We start from the raw sequence: 26,545 nt of genomic DNA, 5'->3' as shown, positions 1-26,545 counted from the left end.
TCTCCTCATAGATGTACATAGTATATTTTTGTTCCTCCACAATTCACTATTAATCATTATATGTCCCTTGACAATTTTATGGTCAGAGTGATCGCTTTCACATCATAAAACCAATTGTGAATATTAGATAAAATGAAGTCAATTTGTGAAGTATATTTATTTCTATAGAAAGTGAAGATGTGCTGATTTTTATGTTGAAACTACCTTTTTTATTTTTACATAATTCTAATAAAGAAAGGCTGTCCCATTTGGGCATGATAATGTAGCATTACCGATAGTATTGTTGTTCATTAAATACGATTCTATTCTACCGATCTTAGTATTTAAGTCACCTAGAATAATCAAGTTGTATCTCTTGGGTAGAGAATCGATATATTTAACTCATCAAAAAAAAGAATTCTTTCCCATAGAATTGGGGGTGTATATATGTGTTTAGGAGAATAGTTGGTCTAAAGGCTGTATTAATGTATAGGGCAGCCATTCTTTCTGACATAGGAACAAATTTCCTGATATAATGGTAAACATTTTTAATTAAAAAGACAGTGCCCGACCATTTCTTTATAGTAGTTCCAGAACTCAGCAATGTAAAATCTTTGATTGAAAACTGCTTTTAAATCATTGCGCATATGAGTTTCCTGTAGGGCAATTATGTCCATATTCTCATTAGAGAGCAATTTAGTAAGGATAGATATTTTATTATAAAGACCATTTATGTTTCAAGTAGATATATATATAGAGATCCCTTGATTTCGAAATGGAAATGAGTACTAATATAATTGGGACAAAACCTTAAGAGAAATATTATAGCGTTTTAGGAATATTAAAATAAAAATATAACTAAAACTTTAAATCTGTTTTTTTTTACATTTTAACAATAAAAGTATCTCTATATTTTCTCCTCGCCTAGGGTGGCAATCAGAAAGCATAAGCTTTGGCGTACTTAATAATCTCTCAATATTAGCAATTAAGGATAATGCTCTATTTATATTAACATGTTTTTAATAAAAATGTTCATTTGACTATTTTAGATTTAAAAATATGTGTCAAAAAAATTTTACTGCATTATTATCACTGATTTAAGAAAAATCTTTTATAGCAAATGCCGTTCTTAAAGTATTCTAGCTGCTTTTTGGATTAAGTCAATATAAGGTTAATTGGGCTTAAAATTGGGTGTGAATAAAGGCAGCTAGCAACTTATCATCAGCATATAGGTTAGAACCTAATTTGTATAAATAAGTGTATTTACTATAATATTAAAAAACCTCTTTAAAATCATCAAAATTTAGGAAATCGTTTATTTGTGAGTTAAAATATATGAGTCCAACAACCTCCTGCTGTGCCGATGTAAGGGACATCTGATAGATCTAACAATAAACAGTCTTTAATTCTTTAAAACTGGACAAGGTTCTTGCCATTAAAGTCTGAAAACAATGACCAGGATATGATCTCTCAATCAGATTGATAAAGAGAGATTATTGACCAAGAAAATTATCTGAATTGAATCAATTATAGATGATTATTAAGAAGAAATTTGATTTATTGGATATAGCCACAACAAAATTATTGAGATACGATCTTTTTAAAATTTGAGTTGTGGGTATTCTAAATTTAAAACAGTACTAAATTTAATGAATAATACCCGCTATTTATTTATAGTTTGAAGCTGTTTTATTAGACGATATTAACCTTATACATTATCTAAAGTTAAATCCTGTATTAATTTTTTTTATTAAATTCAAAATATTTTGCAAATCTTGGAAAAGGAAATTTCATAACATCACTTACTTATAAGATCTTGTAGTTATTATCTGTCTCATTCTCTTTTTTTTTATTTTAAATTACTTGATAAATTAGAAATAATGTGGATATATCAGAATTAAATTAAAAACGGAAAATTTTTTAAGTATCGATAATAAATTTTATGGTTTATATTGATCAAAAATTTGATCATATTATAATAATACAATTAGTAAAATAATAACATGTTAAATTTTTGAGATAAGTCCGTAGACATAAACAATGATAGTTTGAGTATAAGACTTGAATGGCGTGTTTTTCACGGAAATAGAACCCTCTATCGGGGGTTTTGATAAATTTTTGTGCTCTAACCCCGAATCTTGTGCGAGCCAGGTTAGGTCTATTGGAATGAAAAGATACATGAAATTAATTATAAAAATATAGATTAAAATTTAGTATTTTTTTAATAGTCATCATGTAAAATTCGAAAAACTCAATGAAGATTTGCTACCGCTATTTTCGAAAAAGTAGCGCGCTAATTTAACAACTCTTCTCTTTTGACATTTGATCATTTCATTATCAAGATAGAGGAAATATGAGAAAGGTACAAATAAAAAATGTGCAATTGCCGATAGTATCCAAATGTTGTCAGTGCAACGTATATATAATTTTTTAATTATATGTTTTATCTTTTATATAATTGTATATGATAATTTGGATAAAAAAAATTATTATAAAATAATGTTTTTTATCAAATAATATCCCATTCACCTCCCCCCTCCCCACCCTAGGAACAAGATAACTCACGGCTAATAACGCAGTTGGGAAAATTTTAATTAAAACATCAAAATCAAAAATTTAAAATTTTGACATCAATTCTGATGTTGTATTAATAAAAAGTCATTTTTTTGTGACCTTAAAGGAATTTTATTTATTATTTGATAAAAATGAAGATAGATGGTAAGGGTAGAAATAATAGCGCTAAACAGCTCGATTTGAGATGATTTTTAAAAACGGACTTAATGTTTTATCCAAGAAAATATTAAGCAAGCCTGAAGGTTTGAAATTTATTTCCTGGACAAAATAATGAGTTAGCCATTTTTAGAAATCGACTCAAATCGAGCCATTTAACAACACTAGTGAAAATTGTTCTGAAATTATTATTATGACGCCTGCCTATTTATCTTAACTTTAATGGGTTAAAAAATTCAGAATTTGTTCATTAGGGAACTTAGTCATCCCAATTAACTGTAATTTACCAACGGTAAAAAGTAAGGTTTCATAATGTTTTTTAAAATAAATTCATAAATGGTCAATTTTTTAAAATTCCTTCTAATATTATCATAATTATTTTAAATCATTAAAATAAACCATTAGACTTGTTTTAGGAAAAAATCCAGAAAAATTATTCAATCGTATTTTATATAATTATTTTATTACTCGGGCATTAACTATTCTAACTATTTGCGAGATAATTAACAATAATAAAATTTAGATATAAATTGTAAGTAATTAGGGGGTATCAGTCATTGAGAATATGAAGCTGAGGTAATTGGATTTTATTATATTGAGGGCTAATCTTTGGCGTAGGTAGTAACCCTCGTTGGGATCTTCGATTCTAGTAGAGATCCGTTTCCCCAGCTCTTTAAAGAAGGCAAGGGCGTGTGGTTGTAAATTTGTAAATATAGAACTCACTTAACGTTTTTTTGTTTAATGTAAAATTCTAAAATATAACATTTTGTATAATACATATCTAAAATTATAAAAATATATGTTGCGTATCTGTATTATCTTTAAATCGAATCTTATGTCGATAAATATAATATATTACTATACCAATACATGCAATTGCACAGCCTTTATAAAAAAACAATAATCAAGTACTTACAATGCCTAACTACGGGATGTAATTCCGGGTTAATACACCCTCTAATTCAAAAATGTTTACACTATATATATTAATGTATAATTTTTTAATAATTATATGGGATAATTATTAAATTAATCAATCTCATTTAGTGAAACATTTTTAAAAAAATCGAACGCGTTCAACGTTCATTGACAAAAATCGAACGCGTTCACGTTCAAATTCAAAAAAAGGAACGCGTTCAAGTTCATGAACGCGTTCATACGTTCAAAATTTTATGAATTTTTTTTAAAATTTAATTTAATATAAATAAATGCCTTATATTTTTTAACACAATATATTAGCCATGATAAAAAATAATAGTTTTATTTTGATAATATAATTATAAATACAATATAATAGAGCGATAAAAAAATAAATTTATAAAAAAATTCTTATAAATTTTTAATAATAATTGCTTTTCAAAATTTTCATCTGATAGGCATGAACGCTTGTCAGTTAATACAGCGTTAGCTATACTAAAAACTCGCTCAACAAGGGCAGATGAAGGGATTGCGGTGTTATACTTGATAAACAATTCTTTTAAAAGGGGGAATTTATTATCCATTGTTTCAAAAAATTGAGCTATGTTATCATCCTCCAATCTGCCCTCTTCTTCCTCGTCAAAAAAAAAGGATATCTCGGAATTGATTTTAAAACAGTGAAATATTTTTGATATTTGGGCCATGGTAATTCTAATTCATCTAATATTGAATTTTGATTTTCAGAATCTGATGATGAAATATTTTCCATTCAAATGCTAATCTATTAAATTAAAATATAAAATATTCAAATTAATAAACTTTAATCTTATCTTCTCTAGCAGTAGCACTCAGGTACGTTAATTGCAATATGAAAAAGGAAAAAGTAAAAAAAGCTGATTAAAAAATATAAGACTTTTTTGTTAAAAAATTGGATTAAATATTAATTTTTCAAATAAATAAAAATATAAGACTTTTTTGTTAAAAAATGCGGATTAATATTAATTTTTCAAATAAATAAAAATAAAAAGTGTTTTTAAAATTGAACGAACGTAAAATTGAACGCGTTCATCAAAGAAAAGGAACGCGTTCACGTTCAAAGTTCGTCAAAAAAAAAGGAACGCCGTTCATCACCTTTTTTCAAAAAAACGAACTTCGTTCACGAACGCGTTCATTTACAACAATAATCTCATTGAATGATCCACATTTTAATTCTTATGAAAAATTTATTATTTTAAACTTTACTCATTATAATAATTTATTCATTTATTTGGGATTTCTCAGGTCCCGTTATCAAGCGATAATTCGGAGCATAATTTAAACTTTAAAAGAGACAGAAATTTTAGAATATTGAATATTTTAGATAATGTACTACAATTAATTTTTATTTGATTCAAATGGGTTTACTAAGTTTATCTAGTAAAAACCTGGAATATTTTACATGATTTCCTATCCCAAGAATAACATTTGAATATTAATAAAAACTCAATATTTAAATTTTTAAATAACATTAATAACATAAAATTTATGAAAAATAAAATAATAAAACATTTCATTTTTTTATTACCAAGTTATAGAAAAGAAATGTTACAACCAGGGATGTGAACCCGAACCCGGACCCTTTTTAAAAGTGAAGGGTCCAAGGGTTCTAGGTGTTATAAAAAATTTTAAAAATAAAATATTTTTTTAAAAAATAATATAAATTTTTTAAAATTTTATTAACCTATCTTTGCGTTTTTCTTTCAATTTTCTTCCTGGACTTCCATTTTATTTAGGGATTGATATCATAAATTATTTTCCAGTGTAATAATATTTTATTATATAAATTTATTAATATGCTATGTTATAGAAATACGTTGATTATTTTGAAAGTGAATTATTTTGTAATACAAATAATAATATTTTAATTTAAATGATAATGCCCAACACGTTGGTCCTCAATTTGTATGAAGCTAGAACGATGATTTCTGTAATAATTTTATCATAGGAGCATGTGAAATCATTTTCTCGGAAGATGATTGGTGCCAAATAAAGGACATTACTAGTGTCATAGTTCGTTTAAAAATAACAATATTAAGATTACAACCAGAACAATTATGTTTATTTGATTTTAAGGCATATGGATTATATGCCGATTAGATTTAGAAAAATTTACAGTCCTTTTTATACGAAATTTTAGAAAACATGAAAATTCGAGAGCAACAATATTTGCATGTTGTATACGCTTCTATATAATTAGACCCTTGAGTATTGAGCAAAAACAAATGGCTAAAGACTATCTTAAGGATTTATGGCATAAGCAAAACTCCATTATTTACAATATATTGGAGGCTACGACAATACCTATTGGTTGTAGTGATAAGATAATAATGATGATAGCAACATTGATGATCTTGAAATTTTACTTTTAGATAGAGAAAAAAAATCAAGTTATCTTCAGATAGAAAGGGGGATCAAAAAATGCCTATTATTGCATCTTTAATAGTAAAGTTGTAAGAGGTTAAGATAATAAGGATATAAATATTTTAAAATTCTTATCCAGAATTATATATCTTATCTAGCATCTTCATGGCTGTACCGGCGATACAAGTACAATAATTTTATAAAGATAACTATCTATTTTAGGTAAGGGTAGAACGTGAATTTTTATCTTTGAAATATATATTGTCTACTTTACGCGGAAATCTCAAGGATGATATTTTAGAAGATATTATGATTGTGCGAGAATAAAACATTTAAAATATAAATTATTTCATTTTAAAATTTTTCATTTGTAAATTTAAATTAAATATAATAATAAATGAATAAAAAAAATCTTATTTTGAGTCATTATTTATGTTCCCTGAACCCGAACCTTGGACCCGGGTCCTTTCAAATTTTATTCCTGTACCCGGACCTGGACCCTTTTTTTTATGTCGAAGGGTTCGCATCCCTGGTTACAACCGATTGTATTTTGATTGGTATAAAGATGTAAGCTGCTATATGTTTCCAATATTATAGGTGGTTATTATTGAAAAACGAATATAAATATCAATTCAATTTTATTAAGAATCCTATTGAAAGAATATTGATATGGGAATAAATTCTTTTAAAATAACAAAATTTTGTAAAGTAAAGTATTACTAATAACAAATTATAATCTCAGATGATTTTTATATATCTTAAATCAATTGTATCCAATCGTGTTATACAATTAACCACCTTTAATATATTATTACAATCTAAATATATCTTCTTTTCGCCTTAAGTGAAACATTTGTCAAAAAAGTAATATTAAACGTAAATGTAATTGAAAACACCACTTTAATTACATAATGTAAGTTGTATCATATCATACAACAACAAAAGGTACTAGTATACTAAATACTAAATGTTGATACAATAATTTCAGTTCTATTAAGCCTTCAAATCGTCCTCAAAATTTCATTGAGGCTTTGAAAAACGTCGAACAAGAAAAATTTTAAAAATTAGTTTTTTGAAAACGTTATTTAACTATGTATTATTAAATATATACCCTAATCTCAGAAAATACATGAAAAAATATTTAATCCATATAAATTATAAATATTACATTTTCTAATAATTTTTTAGAATTTTTTAATATAATTTTATGAATTCTTCTCTTTCTTTCTTTCTTTCTTTCTTTCTTTCTTTCTTTCTTTCTTTCTTTCTTTCTTTCTTTCTTTCTTTCTTTCTTTCTTTCTTTCTTTCTTTCTTTCTTTCTTTCTTTCTTTCTTTCTTTCTTTCTTTCTTTCTTTCTTTCTTTCTTTCTTTCTTTCTTTCTTTCTTTCTTTCTTTTTCTTTCTTTCTTTATTTATTTCTATGCTTGCATTCTCATTTAAAAGACAAAGAAATCAAAGACGATCAATTGTTTAAGATTGGCGCACAGTAATAAGCGGCCGCTTATAGGCATTTATTTTATAATAAAGTTATTTACATAATATCTCATACTCTAAATTTGTATAATATAAAAATAAATTTACTATTATATAATATAATCGTTTAAATCGTATATATTATTTTGCTAATCTCACAAGAAAAAGATATTCTCCAACAAACTGAATAAATAAACTAATATACCATTTTAAATATAAATACATTATTACAACAATAAAAAAATTATATAAGTAAATATTATATAACACATAGATTGAAATATTTATAGGGGGAATTCTCTATTGAAATAGTTTTAAGTGAAAACTTATTAACTTTTTTTGAGCCATTTTAATATAGATTTTAGATACACTTATATAGTGTTGTTAAATGGTTCGATTTGAGCCGATTTTTAAAATGGTGAACTCAATATTTTAACAAAGATATTGTCAAAGCTTCGAGATTTTGCTAATAGATGTCCAAAACTTTGTACCATTTATAAGCAAAAACATCAAGCTTGTGTAATATCTTTATAAAATATTGAGTTAGCTATTTTTAAAAATCTGCTCAAATCAAGACGTTTAAACACACTATTCGTATATCTATATGTAGAAATGACCAACTTTAATTATCGAATTTTTGCATTGTTTCAGATTATTTCTTTTCTAGGAAATTTATTTAAAATATTTGTCAAATAAAACCGACAAAATTAAACCGCCTAAATAATTATATTTAAATTTCAAAAAACCCCGTTATACTTATAAAATCCTGATAACAAATTTAATCGTTTCCAGAAACTCTTATTTTTTAAAAATTTATCTAAATTATAATAACAATATAAGTGGAAACTCGGAGGATGATTTTTTTTAGAGGATCATAAAAAACCACTATTAAATTGTTGAATGTTCCACTTTACAAAAAAATTGTAAAAAAAGGATTACATTAGTTTATTTTTTAGTTTAAAAAATTAATCATAATGTCGTCATATTTTATATATAATATTTTTAGTTTTTAAAGATTAATAATAATTTTATGAAAAGAATATATTTTAGTAATATTACATAAAAATTATAAATTGGTGATAAATATCTCAGGTGTTTCTTCCAATTAATAAGAGAAACTTGATACTATTTCTGTTAATAATTTATATTATATGTATATATCATCCATATTTATATTAAAAATTTTCGAGAATCAAAATTTATTATTAATTTCAAATTTATGGAGATTCAATATTGTATAATTTATAAGAGTTGCTAGGTAGCGTGTTTGACATACAGGCTAAAAGGTATTTTATTTTCGCGTGATCATGAGAATTTATTTTTTAACAAGCCCAGATGGTATTGATTGGTAGATGGCATATACTAACAAGTTTATGGTGAAAAGGTATTTTGACTTGGCAACCATAATACAGAAAATATTTTAAAAGCGAAAAGGTTTTATGACAATTATCGAAAATGTTTTCAATCCATTTAAATTTATTTTTACTATAAGTAAAATTTGAAATTTAATCCAATAAGAAGAATTTACTTTTGAAGTTTTAAGTGTATTAAAATTAAATATAGTAGAAAATAAATAGTATAATATATCTTATTAAAAGCTAAATTTTATAATTTTATTTTTAAGTTATTTATTATTCTCTTCTAAATTTCTTTGATATTATAGGTAATATAAAAAAATGTGGATATATAATATAATATAGTTTTACTTTTTTTAATCTCATTAATTTACGTAAAATTATTATTACTACATGAAAAAAAATTTACGACCTCTTTATAAATAATACTAATTTAATAATAGCATATTATCATAAATTCACCTTTAAATATTTTCAAATAAAACTAAATATTATGTAACTTAATTGGGTATGAATTCGAGATTTAAACTGACCTTTTTTTATCCATTTTACCAAATCATTTGCATAATTAATAAAAATAAAAAATAAGCCCAAAATTAAAAGAGAAGACAGAAGATTGATTTTAAGCACAGGATACTATATCTTAAAATTAGTTATCAGACTTAAAAATTATTTAAAAACAACCAGAACCAATTGAAGAATTTTATTAAATTTTTTGAATCCCCCCTTATATAAAACTAACACAGGCCTGAAGTTCGATTTGACCCGTATACCAAGATCGAGTTGTAGAAAATTTTTTACCAATCCGGGCAGGGCCAAAAATATTGTTTCTAAACCCAGCCATATTAAAAATATAAGACTCGAGCCGAGTATGTTAAAACTCGACTTTTATCATTATTTAGTAAAAACAGGCTAGATGGGAAAGAGAGGAGGTGCCAGAAAAATAAATGTATGATGCACTCTAATCAAATAGTTAATAATTTAGGAGATTAATTTTTATTTATAGTCAAAATTGCAAACTACAAAGGGAAATCGCCCCCTCCTCCTGTTCAGAAATTTGCCTATTCTCATAGATATCATTTTAAGCTAATAAATATTTTCTCCCCCCCCTCCCTCCTTCCAAAACATGCTTTTTAGTTCACTAAAACAGCAAAAAAATCGAATTTTTTTACACGAATGATTAAAACTTCATTTTAATGAAATTATCAATATATTTTTTTCCCATCCTTGGCATTATAAAATTAATATTAATTAAATATAAAATTGTTCAGCATTTTTTTAATGACAAAAAAAAGGATCAGCTAAAAAAAATTTGTTCAATAAAATAAAATTTGTTCAGGAATAAAATATTTATTTTTCTTTATAACGAGTAATGAAATTGGTTAGTGATAGAGGTCATTGTGATCGTGCCCTTTTCAAATTTCTCATACTGATTGACTCAGAGGGTTAGAGATAGTTCCTGTCATGTGACGAACATTTTATCGAATCTCACCTCTTGTAGGAGATTTGGACAAATAAAGTCAAAAGATGAAGTTTGACTAAACAAATGTCAAGGTAATTGCAAATTATGCAGGTTTATTTATATGCTCTATTAATTAAGTTTTAATTTATTTTCTTATACATTAACAACTAATTATAAATATGCTGGATACATATTTTAATAATAAATTAATAATTTGTACATGTATTCAATATTAAAAATTTACAATAAGATAAATTTTTGATTAAAATTAATAAATACATATATCTAAAATTGATATACTATATCTATAAAAATATATAAAAAATAAAAATTCTATTAAAAAATGCTATGTAGGTTAAGTCGACAAGGCTTAATTGCCCATGTATATATATACATTTGGATCCACAAATATAAAGCAGTCGCAAATATAAACTTTTTTGTTACTTGTGATTAAATGTAACTTTTGCCCTATTGTTTGTATTTAATATAATATGTTTAAATCTTTTGATAATTTTATCAAAAATAATTAAAATTAGAGAATATAATTTATAATATTTAATCCGCAGAGCGTTTTTTGTAATTCTAATTAATATTTACAAATCAAATATCTTTTTTTTTTTACTATCAAATTAATTTAAATAATGTACTTATTTTGCTGGTAATAATTAAAATAATGGAGGAAAAATATGTTTTATGAGAAATCAATCAAATAACTAAGAAAAAAAAAATTAATGGCAAATCTATAAATACTGAAAAAAAAATATATTTACTGAAAATTTTATACTCATCCAACTGACATTATTTTGTATACTGATAGAATAAATAAAATACTGATAATTTGTTATTATTATTGAAAATAAATACTGCTAATTTTGAATAAAATACTAAAGAGATAATTACACGAGAGTAGATTTTACCTGTTTTATAAGGTGTCTAATAAAAAAAATATATCATCACAAAAATTTTCTCTGAACACATAGATTACTTCTATCATCATCTCCAAAAACAGAAAAATCTGGCTGAAATCTCGATTGATAACAATATAATAAAAATCAACTATAACTACAATATAATTAACAATCGAAATGTTAGGACAAATATAATAATTTAAATTAGAAGGTTGACAGTTGGTTAATTAATTATAATATTAAAGTTTCCATTTTAATCTAGTGTTATATTTTAAAGTTATTCTGGAAGAGAATACTGTTGTAATAGGAATAGCCAGGATTCATTCAAGAAACCTCTATACCCTCTTTGTGCTTCCAGACCTTATGTCGGATTATTCTTATTTTAAATAATAATGGTTTTGCATTATATATTTAATTTTTGATTGATTATTTTTTCTAGTGTTGATAAGTAAATAATAATTAACTTCTTACATATTTTGGAATATAATGACAGAAGTAACTCTTTATTTCTTAAGTTTAAAATATGTTAAATATATCTATTTATTGCTTTTGTATTAAGATTTTCCAAATTTAAATTGACTGTTACTAAATAGAGTATATCACTTACATAGAGGGCTCCTGTAGAACATTTGTTTAGTCTACGGAAGCTTATTTGAAGAAAAACTAATCTAAATTTTGGTACAAATTTTGCAAATTAAAATCAAAATTTATTAAGCTCAAATATTAACGAAAAATAATTTTATATTTTGTTATTATATTTTTTTCGGTGCATTTGATAATTTTTTTCAATAATAAATAAAATTGTAAATTTTTCAGTGCAATCATTTGTTTATTATCTAAATTGTGTTATCATTTAATTTCTTTTGAAAATAAAATTTAAAAAATGTTGTATTGTATTATTTATAAAAATAACTTGCAATATACTTTTTTTGCAAAGTTTTTTTAAAAAAAAAAAATATTATGTTTTAAAAAAAAATTCTGATAAAATTATTTTGCTTAAAAAGTTTTTGAAGATTTTTTTCACAAACTCTACTTTTTCTAAAATATTGAAATATATCTTTATTTAAAAAAATTCGATTTTACTTACTATTTAAAGAAAAACTATTTTAACTTATTTACTTATTTTCTTTCTAGGAGATGCGAGGAGGGAAAGAGGGGGGCTAAAAGTGAGAAATATGGAAAGCGATTCAGTTGTATAAAACACATTTATGATATGAAGTTTTAAATGAATGATTGGGAAGGCGATATAAATAGAAATGTAATTTAAGACCTAAAACATGATTCTTATTTTTAATTCGTTAATAATTTCATGCGCTACATGGTGTTATTGCATATGTTATTTAAAGAAATCTTTGATAGTGACCATGATTTAATTTTAAAAATATAATGGCTAAATAAAGTATAATACAGTGAAACCTGTCAAAGGCTCATAGGTTTTAGTCAACTTAGTTGAACGTTTCATTTACATTGACGATCTTTTAGCAACAATAAACTCACTTAACCCAAAATTCTTATGTTTAATTCATTCTATCTATAATAATAATTTCAATTTTTGAGAAATTATATAGTTTACAAAGAATGAAAATCAATCAAAAGTTATATAATTAAAAAAAATCTTGATCACTTAAAAGCATTTTTAGATTCAATCAAATAACTTACTATTAAAGAGGGAATGTTTTTTTTGTTATTTTTAATATATACAATCTCTGCATATAGATAACATATATTTTTTATATTATATAAATTATGAGTTTTTTCAAAAGGTAATTTCCTTAATAACTCTTCTATAATCTGAAATCGAAAACATTAATTAATTAAAAAAAGTATGTTCCTCTTATTTATTTTATCTACATGATATAATTTAGAGTTTTTGTAATTGTAATCTCTTTTTCGAGGGAGGAAAGAAAGAATAAAAAGAAATAAAATTTCATGATTTATTAAAATTTTATTTAGATTAAAAAATAACTTTTTATTTTAAAAAAGCTGAATGCTTTCTTTATGCCCCTAAACCAAAGCTATTCAACTCTGTTTTCTCATAATTAATACATTTTAAGTATATTACTATAATTACTATATTATATACATATACTGTCATAGTTAACATTTTCTGCTGAGATTTTTTTTAAAATTAACATCAAATTTTAATTTTAATAAATTGATAATTTTGTTTAATAAATCAATATATACTTTAGTAAATAAATCATAGATTGAATCAAGAAGAATAAAGTGGCCCTTCCTTGAAAATCGCTACCAAAGTTATTATCATTTTAACAAAAATTATATATATTTTTCTTTCATTTATATGCGTTTATGATAAAAATCGAATTATGCTCATGGAAAACTCAACCAAATAGAATTTAGAATAATTTTACATTGATATGAAGGTTAATTATCTAGTTACTTTGTAGAAAAAGAAGTGCATTACCGTTATTCGATTTTTTAAATAGGGATTCATTTATGTTGCCCGTTATTTAAGCATAAAATACATATATAAAATTTTTTATTAAATTTAAATATGACAAATAAGATAGTATAAATTAACTTTACCTAAGATTTAATATTAATTTTGTAACATTTTGGATAAATCTAAAAAAATGAGGTTGTAAAAAATGTTAAAAAATAAAATTGAAAAGGAAAGAGCTTTGTTAAATATTTGATCTTAGATCAATACCACTTGCATATAAGATTTGACATATTTTCATAGCTTAAATTGTATCATGTCCAAATATATGAAATTTATACTGGATTAATAATAAAAAATTGAATATCTCTGGAAGATCAAAATTATTATTATCAATTATTGATCAAAGAAATTAAAATTTGGGTAGAGTGTTTAAAAATTATTTATTAGCATAATATTGTTTATTTTATTCCTAAGGATAATAGAAATGTATGATCCCCCCCCCACCCCTTTAAATTCTCTTTCATAATATATATCTAACAGGCAATACATTCGCATAATGTAAGTATAATTTAAAACGACTCACAAGTTCATGACTAAATTGCCTGATATTTATATGAAAAGTTTCTACACATAGATACTGGAATATAATCTCAGTTAAATTTGACTCTAAAATCTAAAGAAAACAAATGATTATGCTATATACCAACTTTAAATTATTTATTTAGCCCGTTTTTTTAAATTGAATAAATTTATTTTGCCGTTTGTGCAGAATACCTACCCTACAAATTTCAGATAATTTTGTAAGATATAACACATAGAGACAATGGAAATACGTGTAGTGACTAATGACTCGAAGGCGATATATACACTAAACACAATTTAGTTAATTATAAATATGTATGTAAACATTATAGCGAACATAAATTAAATTTTTTCATATGTTATTAGTTATTGCCATTGCTAATATTAATATACAAGTTATAGCCATTTATTTTTTAGAGAGTTGGAATTAGCTAATAAGCCTTATATTGAAGATAATCTATTTTATATTAGAGATATCCCAAGAATGGTTCATTTAATTAATAGTTTTTTAAAATAATGACTATACTTCACATTTTATAGAAAAAAGCTATAAAATTATTTTAAAAAATCCAACCCAGCCTAGACTTGTAATAAGTGGGTCTTAACCATTTAATAAAATATATGGATTCTTATTTTTTCAGATTTGCCCAAGAATCATAGAATCATTGGCCTAACCAAGAGGGGAGGGAGATCGGAAAATTCCTCCCCTTAACAAATTTTCCACTTTCATAAATATCATTTCTAGCTAATAAATATTTTCCCCCTGAGTTAATAATTTTTAAACATGATCATATAATTGAGAATCTCGAGGAAAATATTTTTTAAAAAAGGAAAATTATTATTTACAAGTTGTATTCCTGCAAAATATCTTCAAACACTTAAAACCATCAAATAAAATTAATACCGAAAATGTCATACTCCTGGATATACTTATGCACAGAATAAAAATTTTGAATAAAAATGATTTACTTATTTAAATCAGAGCCTTGCAAAATCAGTTTTCATCTTTAGCCTGATCTGGCTTGATTTAATTTATTTTCAAGCCCGAGTATGGTCTAAATTTGTATTTATTATCAAGCTCTAAGAATTCTATATCAGGCCAGGAATTTTTAATTGTTAACTAAAAATTAAGCAGTAAAAAAAATCACTAATTGCTTGTTTAACCCCAGAGAAGAGAAAACATTATTTAAATATTATTATCTATCTTAAAAGAATTTGCATATGTACAAAATGAATTTAGAATTATAAATACCAATTCACATGCGTTTAATGTCTTATTTAGCCTCAAAACCTATTATACTGAAATTACGCTTCGCTTGTGAATTGTGTTTGCCACACCATATCAAAATCATAACACACTATAATTTCTTTCAGTTTAAAATTGCGCACGAGTAGTCTTGTTAAACAAAATTTGAGAGAACAAATTCAGGGAAACGAAGGAAAAAATTATGGATTATGATTTCATATTATTTTATCTACTAACTTAACACTAAACTATAGTATAATTTTCAATATCGGATCTATTGGGAGGGACCTCTTTGAGGGATAAAATTACGATGTAAGTTTATCTTTAAAAGATAATCGAAATATTATGTGATTTAATAACTCAGACAAAAATAGAAATTATATTATATATTTCTTTGAGATTAAGATATATTCGAAGATAAATTTTTTTTAGCAAAAACAATCTAAATTTAAATTTAAACGAATATTTGACATTTGAAAATTGGATTTTTTAAAAAATAATAAAATTTCTCCTAAAAATTTAATATTTAAAAAAATATAAAATCAAAATCCAAATTTCGAAATGTTTTTAAAAAAATAACCAGAATTCATGTCTCAGGAGATTTCATATCAAAAATGATGAATATATTAGTATTAAAAATTATTTTCTTGGAAAATAAATATATTTAAGGTTAATTTTTTTTAATTTAAAATTTTAAAATTATTGAATTAGTATCTTATATCTGCTTTTTTAAAAAAGAATTGATTCTTCCTTTAATTTCAAAATCCCCTAAAAGTTTTATAATCCCTTCCGAAAAAGAATGAAACTTATCATTCTTGAGTTAATTTGAACATATAATTTTTTGGAATAGAAGACATTGTAATGTAAATATCAAGAAATAAAAATATATGATGCTCAACTTTTGTTTTATTGCTAAGTGCAAGGATCAAACTTAATAATTATAATATAAAATATAAATCGTTGGCTTATCTACAAGTAAATAATATTTTCAAGACTGTATTATAAAAGATTAAATTTCTTTTCATAAATCAATTATAAAAATTTATTTGTTTAAAATTAGGTTTAGAATGGTTTCTCCATTCCTTTATTCTTATAATTTTTATTCGTTATTATATATGAAATCAATTGAGCTCGTCTTTATAAGAAGTTTATTAGATATTTTACTTTAGTCTAAGAAACCATCAATAAGGTGTTTACAAATCTGTAAATTTTCCAAAGAAGTTAGAAAAATTTAAATTTATGTTTATATCTAGAAATACATGTCGTGATGTTATTAAAGTATAAAAAATTTGATAATTCCTCGATAAATATAATTATATAATTTTTATTTAGTTATTAAAAAATTATTTCACATTACAAATTTGGAATACATAACAATATGTAAATTTGATTTAAAGTAATATTTAATTATTTTTGGGCCCAAAATTTTTATTTGTTTTCAAGTCTTCTAGTCTAATATTTTAAGTTTAGGCGAATTTGGCCAAGTCCAATACTTTTATTGAAAAAATAAATGTAACTCATTTTTATAAAGTTAAACCATTAATGGTCAGAGTTTTTCCAGCCGATGCAAGTGCTTAATTTTTTCCAATATTATTTATTATAATCTAACTAAGAAATCCTAAGAAAAAATACCCCAAAAGAATATTAACTAGGAAATATGAACAGTTTCATATCTGCAACGTTACATTTTAAGGATATAAAAAAAATAATTTGTATATATAGGAAAAAAAAAATTAAAACGCATTATAAAATTTCAAATTTTATTGATATATTATATTTATTTGATACAATATTAAGATCTTTTATGCCTAGCTATGGTCATTACTTCTTTAAATATAGTTAAAATTTTTTATTAATAAATTCCTGCTTAAATAAGTTAATACGCACTCTGAACCTGCCCCAGGCTTTCACATTTGATTAAAATATAATTTCAAGATATTTAATTACATAAATAGTGTCTAAAACTGAGATTATTTTATCTGGATTTGATATTTAGTCTCAGTAACTTTTATAAAAACAATATATTCGTAAAAATGTAAAAAATTAAAGAGTTACTTTTGACTTGTTAAAAGTTAAATTTTCATTTCAAACTTTTCATGAGTATATTTGTGCAAAACATTAAAATTTATTTATAGTTTAAATTTCAGATATAAAAGTTTATTAGTTTTTAAAATTATTCAATAAGGAAATATCTGTCCTAGAATAACACTATCCCTGGTCTCCCCCTACTTTGCTCTTTCTTCAAAAATTCTATTTTCTAAAAAATTTATGTAAATAAATAGGACAGGGATATCTTCAATGTCATAACAGGGAATTCGGATATAAATATATATATGTCTAGAATTAGACAGATTCGATAAAAAGGGTTAGAGGGGTAACCACTTTCAATGTTTATTAACACGATTTACAGTTTATATTAGAGACGCAAAAATATTCACTATATGCTGTATCTATCAGTATTGAATTTTAATCAATCCAGTGGCTGATACTCAAGTATAATTAGATTTCATAAATTCAAAAGAAAATTTAGGCAACATTATGCTTTTGAATTTTTTTAAAAAAATTATATTCAAATATACCGATAAAAAATGTAAGAAAGAAGGTGTTAGGCTGCATCCTAGGTCGGATTAATACTTATAGCCGGCTATTTAGCAGTTTTTTAGGTATCGGCTTAATAGCCAAAAAAAACAAAATAAAAAATTTAAAAAAAACGAAAAAAATAAACAAAAAAAATAAATAAAAATAATAGTTTCCTCGATCAAATACTTTTTAGCCAATACTAAAAACAATTAAGTATCCAAATTAAGCCCATCTAGGACACGGCCTTAATATTTAATTCTTAATTTCCTTTTTCTTTTAATTAAATTTTACGAATTTGATAAATTAAATATATATAATAGAAAATTAATTTATAATATTAAAATATTTAAAAGATAGGCAGAGAAATTAGCTTAAAAGTCTAGAGCAATAATTAAATTAGATTAGTAATATTGAGAGAAGAGAGAAAACATATTGGCATCAAATATCAATATGCAAAAGACGTTAATTGATAAGTTCATAAAATTATATCTATTTAGCTATTTCTCTCTGAGATAGAGTATTTTAAAATGACCGCCAATTATATTCGTTATGGGAAAAGTAAACGACTTTGCTTCTGACGAAAGATATGAATTTCGCATTGGGGAGGGGAGATGTATTTATGATAGGAGCGATAAAATCATGATTTGTAGGAGTTTCAAATTATTATAACACAATTCTATGTAGTGAAAAATTGAGTTAGATTTTATTCCTAAATAATTTAAATCAAAGACATATAATGTGGGATTTAGAAATTAAATTGATAAGCCTTCTGCATAAATTTAATAATAATAAGCACTGAAATACCAATTTAATTTTTAAATAATTTTACTTAATTATATAAAAGAAATAAGTTGAATTAAGAAAGCAGAGATTAATCAAAAATTTTAAAAACTATATTTGAAGGATTTGGGAGTCTTGAAAAAAAATGAGATAAATAAATAAGGAAATAATGGATAAAGAGATTATGAATTTCCAAAGAAACTTGTTTTAATTCAACTGAGGTTACGTTATTTGATACATTTTTATTAATATTATATATTATAACAAATTAACATAATCAGTTTGTATATTATATAATTTTATATTTTATAATTACCCCTGTAATTCTAGAAAAAGTATATTATTGAATTTATAAAAATTATTTATTCATATCCTCAAACAAAATATTTTTGTGTCGGAAATTTTAAAATTTATAAATAAACATCAAAAAACATTTATTATAGTTAAATATATTCCTAAATAAAAGTATAGTAATTAATATTTATGACATTATAAAGTTAACTTATCCATCTTGAGAAATAAAACTGTGTTTTACAGAAGTAAATCTTATAAAAACTTTTAATTTCTTTCTTAACTAGAAATCGTTTATTATAAATTTTATATAAATAACAATTGATTCCTATTAAAATACCTGATGTAATAACAAACCCAAAAATTAGGGTTAAGATAATTTTATTTACGAAAACTAAAAAGAAACTATAAATATATGAAACTTTTATTTTATATATTTATGCATTAATATTTAACGTTAATATAGGTATCAAAAGTAATCAAATAAACAATTCTATTAAGTTTAAGATGATCATAAGAATCTATTTTGATAGAAGATCATCATATAAGTTAGGGTTTGATTATATTTTTTGTTTCTTATATAGGTATTAAGAATATGTAGTTTAAATGGAGTGTTTATAAAGGACATATTTATAAAAAAACTGATCGATCTAATTCAAAAATTTTAAAAATTATCAGATATTTTAAATTCCAATTGTCGGGATTATTTAAATTATTAATAAATAAAATTCTCTATCCAAGGCCCAGTAGCTTCGCTAGGGAGTGCCAAAACATGTCTGCCAAACCTAATAAGACATTCCCTATTTTGGCACGCTTAAATTTATTATATAGGTATTTATAGAATAAAATAAATTTTATAAATACCTATTTTTTTAATATTTAAGACTAAATAAGTATGACAAAGACGGTAATAAGAAAAAAACCCTTGGAATCCCCCCCCCCCCCCATTTAGGAAAAAAACTTAACGGAAAACCCCAGAAAACCTTAAAAATTTCAAATTAAAATAGTATTTTTTAAAAAAATCAAATTTGACGTTTATAAATAACACTATTTGAAATTCTCACATATAACATAGGATTTCTTCTATGAGATATTCTTCAAATCAAAAATCGAAGTGTGGTGGGGAATTATTAGTGATGCTTTATCATATTAATACATGGGGGTTGAGTAACAAGGTAAATGTTTTTGATTTTTACTTTTTCTTTAATTTTTATTTGGATTTTTTTTACAAATTTGAATTTATATTTCTTTTAGGCATCACTCTTATCTTTTAGTATAACCTAGCAATAATTTATATTGAGGAAAATTTATAAGCGAGTGCCCATGGTGATATATTATATTAATAAATAATTTTATAAGCGAGTGCCACAATTATTGACATCTATTAATATATATTATCTTATTACTTATCATTAAGGGTTAAAATTTATATTTAATCAACAGAATTAAAATTGTTTATCAGAATTAAAAACGCATAATTCCTGGTATTTAGACAATCGAAAGTTAATTAAAAAATATAATTGTTTAGCAAGTGCCTAAATCATGAACAGCATATTAAGATGTATAATGATTATTTAAGTTTAAAATGTATTTTTAATCAAAAGAATAAAAATAATTTATCAGTTCACAAATAACGCTATAATTTCTGACATTTATACAATTAAACATTAATAATTTGTATCATCTTTATTCGGTATCTAAAGACAAAAATTTTTTTTTATAGTATTTTAATTTGCAAATATAATATTTAAGCCACAAAATTTATATTTAATATAAAAAAATTAATGGATCTAATTCATCCTGGAAAAGTCGTATTTGAAGGTTACTCATATACCATCCATAGAAAAATGCTTAAACAAGCTAAGATGGCGCTGCTTAAAATATTCATCTTTTAAATTCCGAGCAATATTATCATCAACACTCGAAAATAAAGACCCGGTACTTGAAACAGCTCATACTCATCCATCAAATATTGACTAGTAGAAATGAAATTCATTTCCAACATGAATAAGCGATCACTCTTTAGCAAAACCTCTTCAAATTTATACATAAGAAGGAAAACAAAATCATAAAGTTATAATACCCAGATTCGGTTAAAGAAACTTTGCGAGGAAAACCGAGATAGGGTGATTTCCTTTAATATTCGATGTCAACCCCATAATTATTATTCTAAATTATTAAATTTGAATATACGTAATCATGATTTACCAATAAAATAAATATATCTTATAGGGTTTCCCATTCAAAAAGGGAAAAGTCCCAATCAAAAAATAAAAAGTTTCAATCATAAAAGGAAAAGGTCCGATCAAAAAAGGAAAAGTGTCAATCATAAACAAAAGGAAGAGGTCCAAACATAAAAGGAAAATTCCCCAAAAGAAAGGAAACGATCAAAAAAGGAAAAGTGTCAAACAAAAAAGGAAAAGATCCATCAAAAAAAAAGTGTCAATCGAAAAAGAAAAATTTTCAAAATGAAAGGAAAAGTGTCAATCAAAAGAGGAAAATTCCCATTCAAAAAAGGAAAATCGTAATTTTTTGTCAATTTTTCTTAATTTTTGTTTATTTTTGTTATTCTTCTTAATTTATATCTATATTTTTGCGATTTTTTTACGTTTTTTTTTCTTACTGATCTTTTCTCAATTTATTTCTATTTTGCTATTTCTTTACTTTTGTTTTTCTTACTAATCTTCTCTCAATTTATTTTTCTTCTCATTTTTGATAATTCTTTTGTATCAGTGGCGTCGCTAGGGGGGGGGGGAAGCGCAGGGGCTCGAGCCCCCTGAAAAATTTGAATAGCCCCCTGAAGTAAAAAAATTTTTTTTTAATGGCTCCTTAAAATCCCCTTGAATTTAAAATAAATTTTTTTGATTGCCCACTGGATGATTTCTTTTATACATTAAGTAATATATAGATATAATTTTATTATTTAAAATTAATATAAAAGTGGCATTTCTAATATTTTATAAACAACTGTATATAGTATGCCATATATTTAGTTATAAATAATTTTAAAAATTAAACATTTTATTATTCATCTTAAAATAGATGTCATAAATTTGATATCTTTTCTTTTCATTTTTACGTTAGGAAATATATTTTTTTCTTTTTCAAAAAACAGTTTTGAGTTAAATCTTTAATACATACAAGTATATTTTTGATATTTTTACAAACTTCTATTATTTTAAGATATAATATAGCAAGGTGGTGCGACAATATATAATATCTTAATTGTTTCATCATATCATTCTGGTCTATATTTTATAGTCAGAAAATGTTTCATTTCTAATATGGCATTGCCGTGTAAATAGCTTCAGGCTTCAATATATTTGCATAATTATTTCTTCCAAAGATTTTTAGTGTTTTTATTTTATCAATTTATTCAACATAATAAATTCTGATATAAGTTTACATCGTGAGTGTCATGGCTATTACTGCAAATTAACCAGCATCTATTATTTGTGTTGCTATGTAATTTATTTAGGTAAACAATAAGGGTCAACTGTGTAGTCGTTTATATATCATTTAAAATGGAAGATAATCTTTTAGAAATTTAATATCTCACGATAATTTTCTCGATTACTTATCTAGATTCCATAATGTCATCTAAGAGGAAGCTCTAACCACCATATAGTTTTATGATTTGGATTGGTCATTTATACTCTCTCCTACAAAAATTGTTGATTTTGTTTAGGCCTAATTGGTCGTTTATACTCTCTCCTACAAAATTGATTTGGTTTAAGCCTATAAATTTTTCCTTATTAGTCCATTCTATAAAACATTCTGTAAAATGGTTACAGTGAATTATACTAGTTTGATAACCTTTTGTCAATGTAATTTGCTAAGAATTATATATTGCATTATGTGATTCATTATATGCCAGTTTATTTTGTATGCATAATATAATAAATGACAAAATATGAAAATCAGAATAATTGTTCAGAGTTAACAAATTTTAAAAAAGTATAATATATTAATATAAAACCCGGCCGATGGACCGGCAAAACGGGCCGAAGGCCCGCAAATTGGAGGGTATGGGGGGCTTCTCCCCCCATAAAATTTTTTTTAGTTGAGCCCCCTGAGATTGTGAAGTCTAGCGACGCCCCTGTTTTGTATTTTTAAAAATAATTTATAAATTTAGGTCCATTTTTTTAACAATTCTTTACTTTTTTTTTTCATCACATACATATTCTTTTATGATTTTTTCATTGTAATCTTTTACATACATTTCTAATTTTTAATCTTTATTTTTTTGAGCATTTCTCAATTTTTTTTCTTCTCATTTTTGATAATTTTAAAAATGATTATATTTTATTAATTTACTTATCGTTTGGTATTACAGTTCAAACTTATTTAATTTTAAAAAGGTACATTTGATTTAGCAAATGTATTTATATTGTCTGCCAAAAACATTAAATATAATTTTAAAAAATAATTATCAAAAATGAGAAGAAAAAAATTGAGAAACTCAAAAGAAATAAGGATTAAAAATGACTTAAAGAGATTGAAAAGGTTAGAAATGTATGTAAAAGATTACAATGAAAAAATCATAAAATGAATATTGTATGTATGATGAAAAACGTAAAGAATTGTTAAAAAAATGGACCTAAATTTATAAATTATTTTTAAAAACACAAAATAATTATCAAAAATGAGAAGAAAAATAAACTTAGAGAAGATATAGTAAGAAAAATAAAAGTAAGGAAATCGCAAATAGTTAGAAATAAATTAAGAAAAGATCAGTAAGAAAAAAAATATATAGCAAAAATTTAGAAATAAATTAAGAAGGAATAACAAAAATAAATAAAAATTTAAAAAAATACGATTTTCCTTTTTGGGAATTTTCCTTTTTTGATTGACACTTTTCCTTTCCTTTTGGGAATTTTTCTTTTTCGATTAACACTTTTCCTTTTTTATATGTTTCCTTTTTTGTTTGACACTTTTCCTTTTTTGATCGGACTTTTTCCTTTCTTTTTGGGAATTTTCCTTTTGACACTTTTCCTTTTTTGTTTGGACCTTTTCCTTTTATGATTGACCCTTTACCTTTTTAATCGGTCCTTTTCCTTAGATGATTGAAACTTTTACTTTTTTGAATGGGAAACTCTGTATTTCAAAATTTTATCCAATTAGTCTACTTAATATCGTAATTAGAATATTTATTATATGGCAAATAACTTGTATGAAAATAAGAAATACATGGGTTAATTTACTGGGATATTTTTTTCCCAGTACCAATTTGAACATCAGCATTTTGTCTTGTTTAAGCATTTTTATAGAGGGTATATGAGTAATATATAAATAATGAATTAGGGCCTAAAAAAATTTAGCTTATAATATATATATATTTTTATAATATTTTTTTCTAAAAATTTGTATATAACTTATAAATATGAGTATTTCCATTATAATCCAATAAAAATACACCTATATTTTTAGGTCTTAAGTAAATTCTATAAATATGGAAAAAAAAAATACCGGATTCTGGGGGTTTTTTTTCTTGGAGTTTTTTCCACGGGTTTTTTTTCTGGGATTTGACAAAGCCATCTTATCTATATTTGGTAAATCCCGTCTGTATAAACTTTTTACAAATAGCATTTAACTTTTAACAATTTAAATTATTATGAAACAAAATTTTTTTTAACTAGTGCTGAAAATATATCTTACAAATCAAATAAATAACTTATTTTATGAATGTTTTATATCTTTACTTATAAAGTGTCCTAAAAACCAATATATTAAATTTTTCTGTGTTAACAAATATTCTTTCTACATCATCTGAAAATAAGAGGCCTTCTATGGTAAACCATTAAAGATCAATATATTTTTTCAATGTAATACAAATTATTTATATTTTTATATACTAACCCCCATATAGATATTTTGTTAGAATCAGGCAAATTATGGGTTAATCATATGCTTATATTAATATAGTGGGCCTAACGCCTAATTTTTTAATGTTTTAAAAACATCGTTCTTTTGACAGTCAATGATTATATAACGCTAAATAATCATTGTATATATGAATTTTTTTTTCTTCTTTAAATCGCATTAAAATATAAATTGCGAAATATAACATTTTTCAAAAAGATAATGAAAATTAAGTTAAATATAATATCATGAGTAAAAATATAATTCTATAATTTTTATTAATATTATTTTTTTACTATTCTTTAATTTACAGACATAATGTTAATATCTCTGATTTTATTCTATTATTTTTATTCCTGTTATTATATAAAATAGGATGTGACTTTGAATCAAAATGGTAATTATTTTTTAAAATTTTTTAGGTTTCCAATTAACAAAAAGCTCTTTTAAGTAAATGAAACCATGCAGTTAAAAGAGAATTTTTTTAAACCATTCAAATACTCATGTTTCTGCATTGCACATTTCTCAAATGAATCTTTTTATCCAACATCTACAAATTATCATAATTCAATTTATCAATTAAATATATACAAAGAAACACGTTGTTACAGTTACTAGTTACGTCTGAAAAAAGAAAACGTGATCAGACAAACAAAAGCGCTTAGTGTTCAACTCAGCTTTCGCCGTGCTAAACACACGTTTAATTGGCACAGAGGATGGGAGAGTTGTATTATATTTAATAAATAAAAATTTTAATTCGGGGAATTTATTAAAAATATTTAAAGAATTCCTTTTTATTTGATAAACATTTTAACAGATGTATATAAATGTTTAATATTTTATTTGAATATAACCTATTTAATTCTTATTAAATATGAATATGTTATTATTACAAGGTAAGTTATAATAATAGTAAGAAAAAAAATATAATATTAGTAAATCACAATTATATAAAGTCATTAATTCTTGCTATCTTTTATTGGTTGAGAGTCAAGTTCACTAGCTTTAACATTATAATTGGCAGCAAGCCTAATAGATCATCTTCACAAAGATCTTCATTCATTTCCTCATCAATTTTTTTTATTTATCTTTTTCAGAAAATATTCTGGTATGTGTGGAGGATAAACGAATTAAGTTTGCTCTTTCTTTATCAAGATCTTTTCTCAAACTGGAAATTAGCATTCTTCTTTTGTTGACCTCTAATTTTATCCAGTGCCAATTCAATTTAAATAGCAAGTGAATTATTGTTGATAGTATATATTCAACTTTATAAATGTGTTTGAATCTATTGAAAATAAAAGATAATCAAAATATAAATTGTAAGAAATATTTAATCTGCATACCTTTTATCTACACCTTCCAGGATTGAATTAATAAGCGGCTTATAAAACTTGAAATTATTTAAAGCCATTTTTTTAAGTTTTAATATTATAATGGGAGTGAGATATCCCAGCATTTTTTCTTCGCTCTCTAAAATTGAAAGAGCCATAGCAATCGGTTCCATAACCTATAAAATCATAAATATATCATATTTCTTAATTAAACCATATAATATTCATTCATGAACGACTTGTTG

The sequence above is a fragment of the Gordionus sp. m RMFG-2023 genome, chromosome 2, assembly GCF_954871325.1.
Source record: "Gordionus sp. m RMFG-2023 chromosome 2, tfGorSpeb1-WG-v2, whole genome shotgun sequence".
Classification (NCBI taxonomy): Eukaryota; Metazoa; Nematomorpha; class Gordioida; order Chordodea; family Parachordodidae; genus Gordionus; species Gordionus sp. m RMFG-2023.
The sequence above is the reverse complement of the archived record's forward strand: the minus strand, read 5'-3'. Positions refer to the sequence as shown.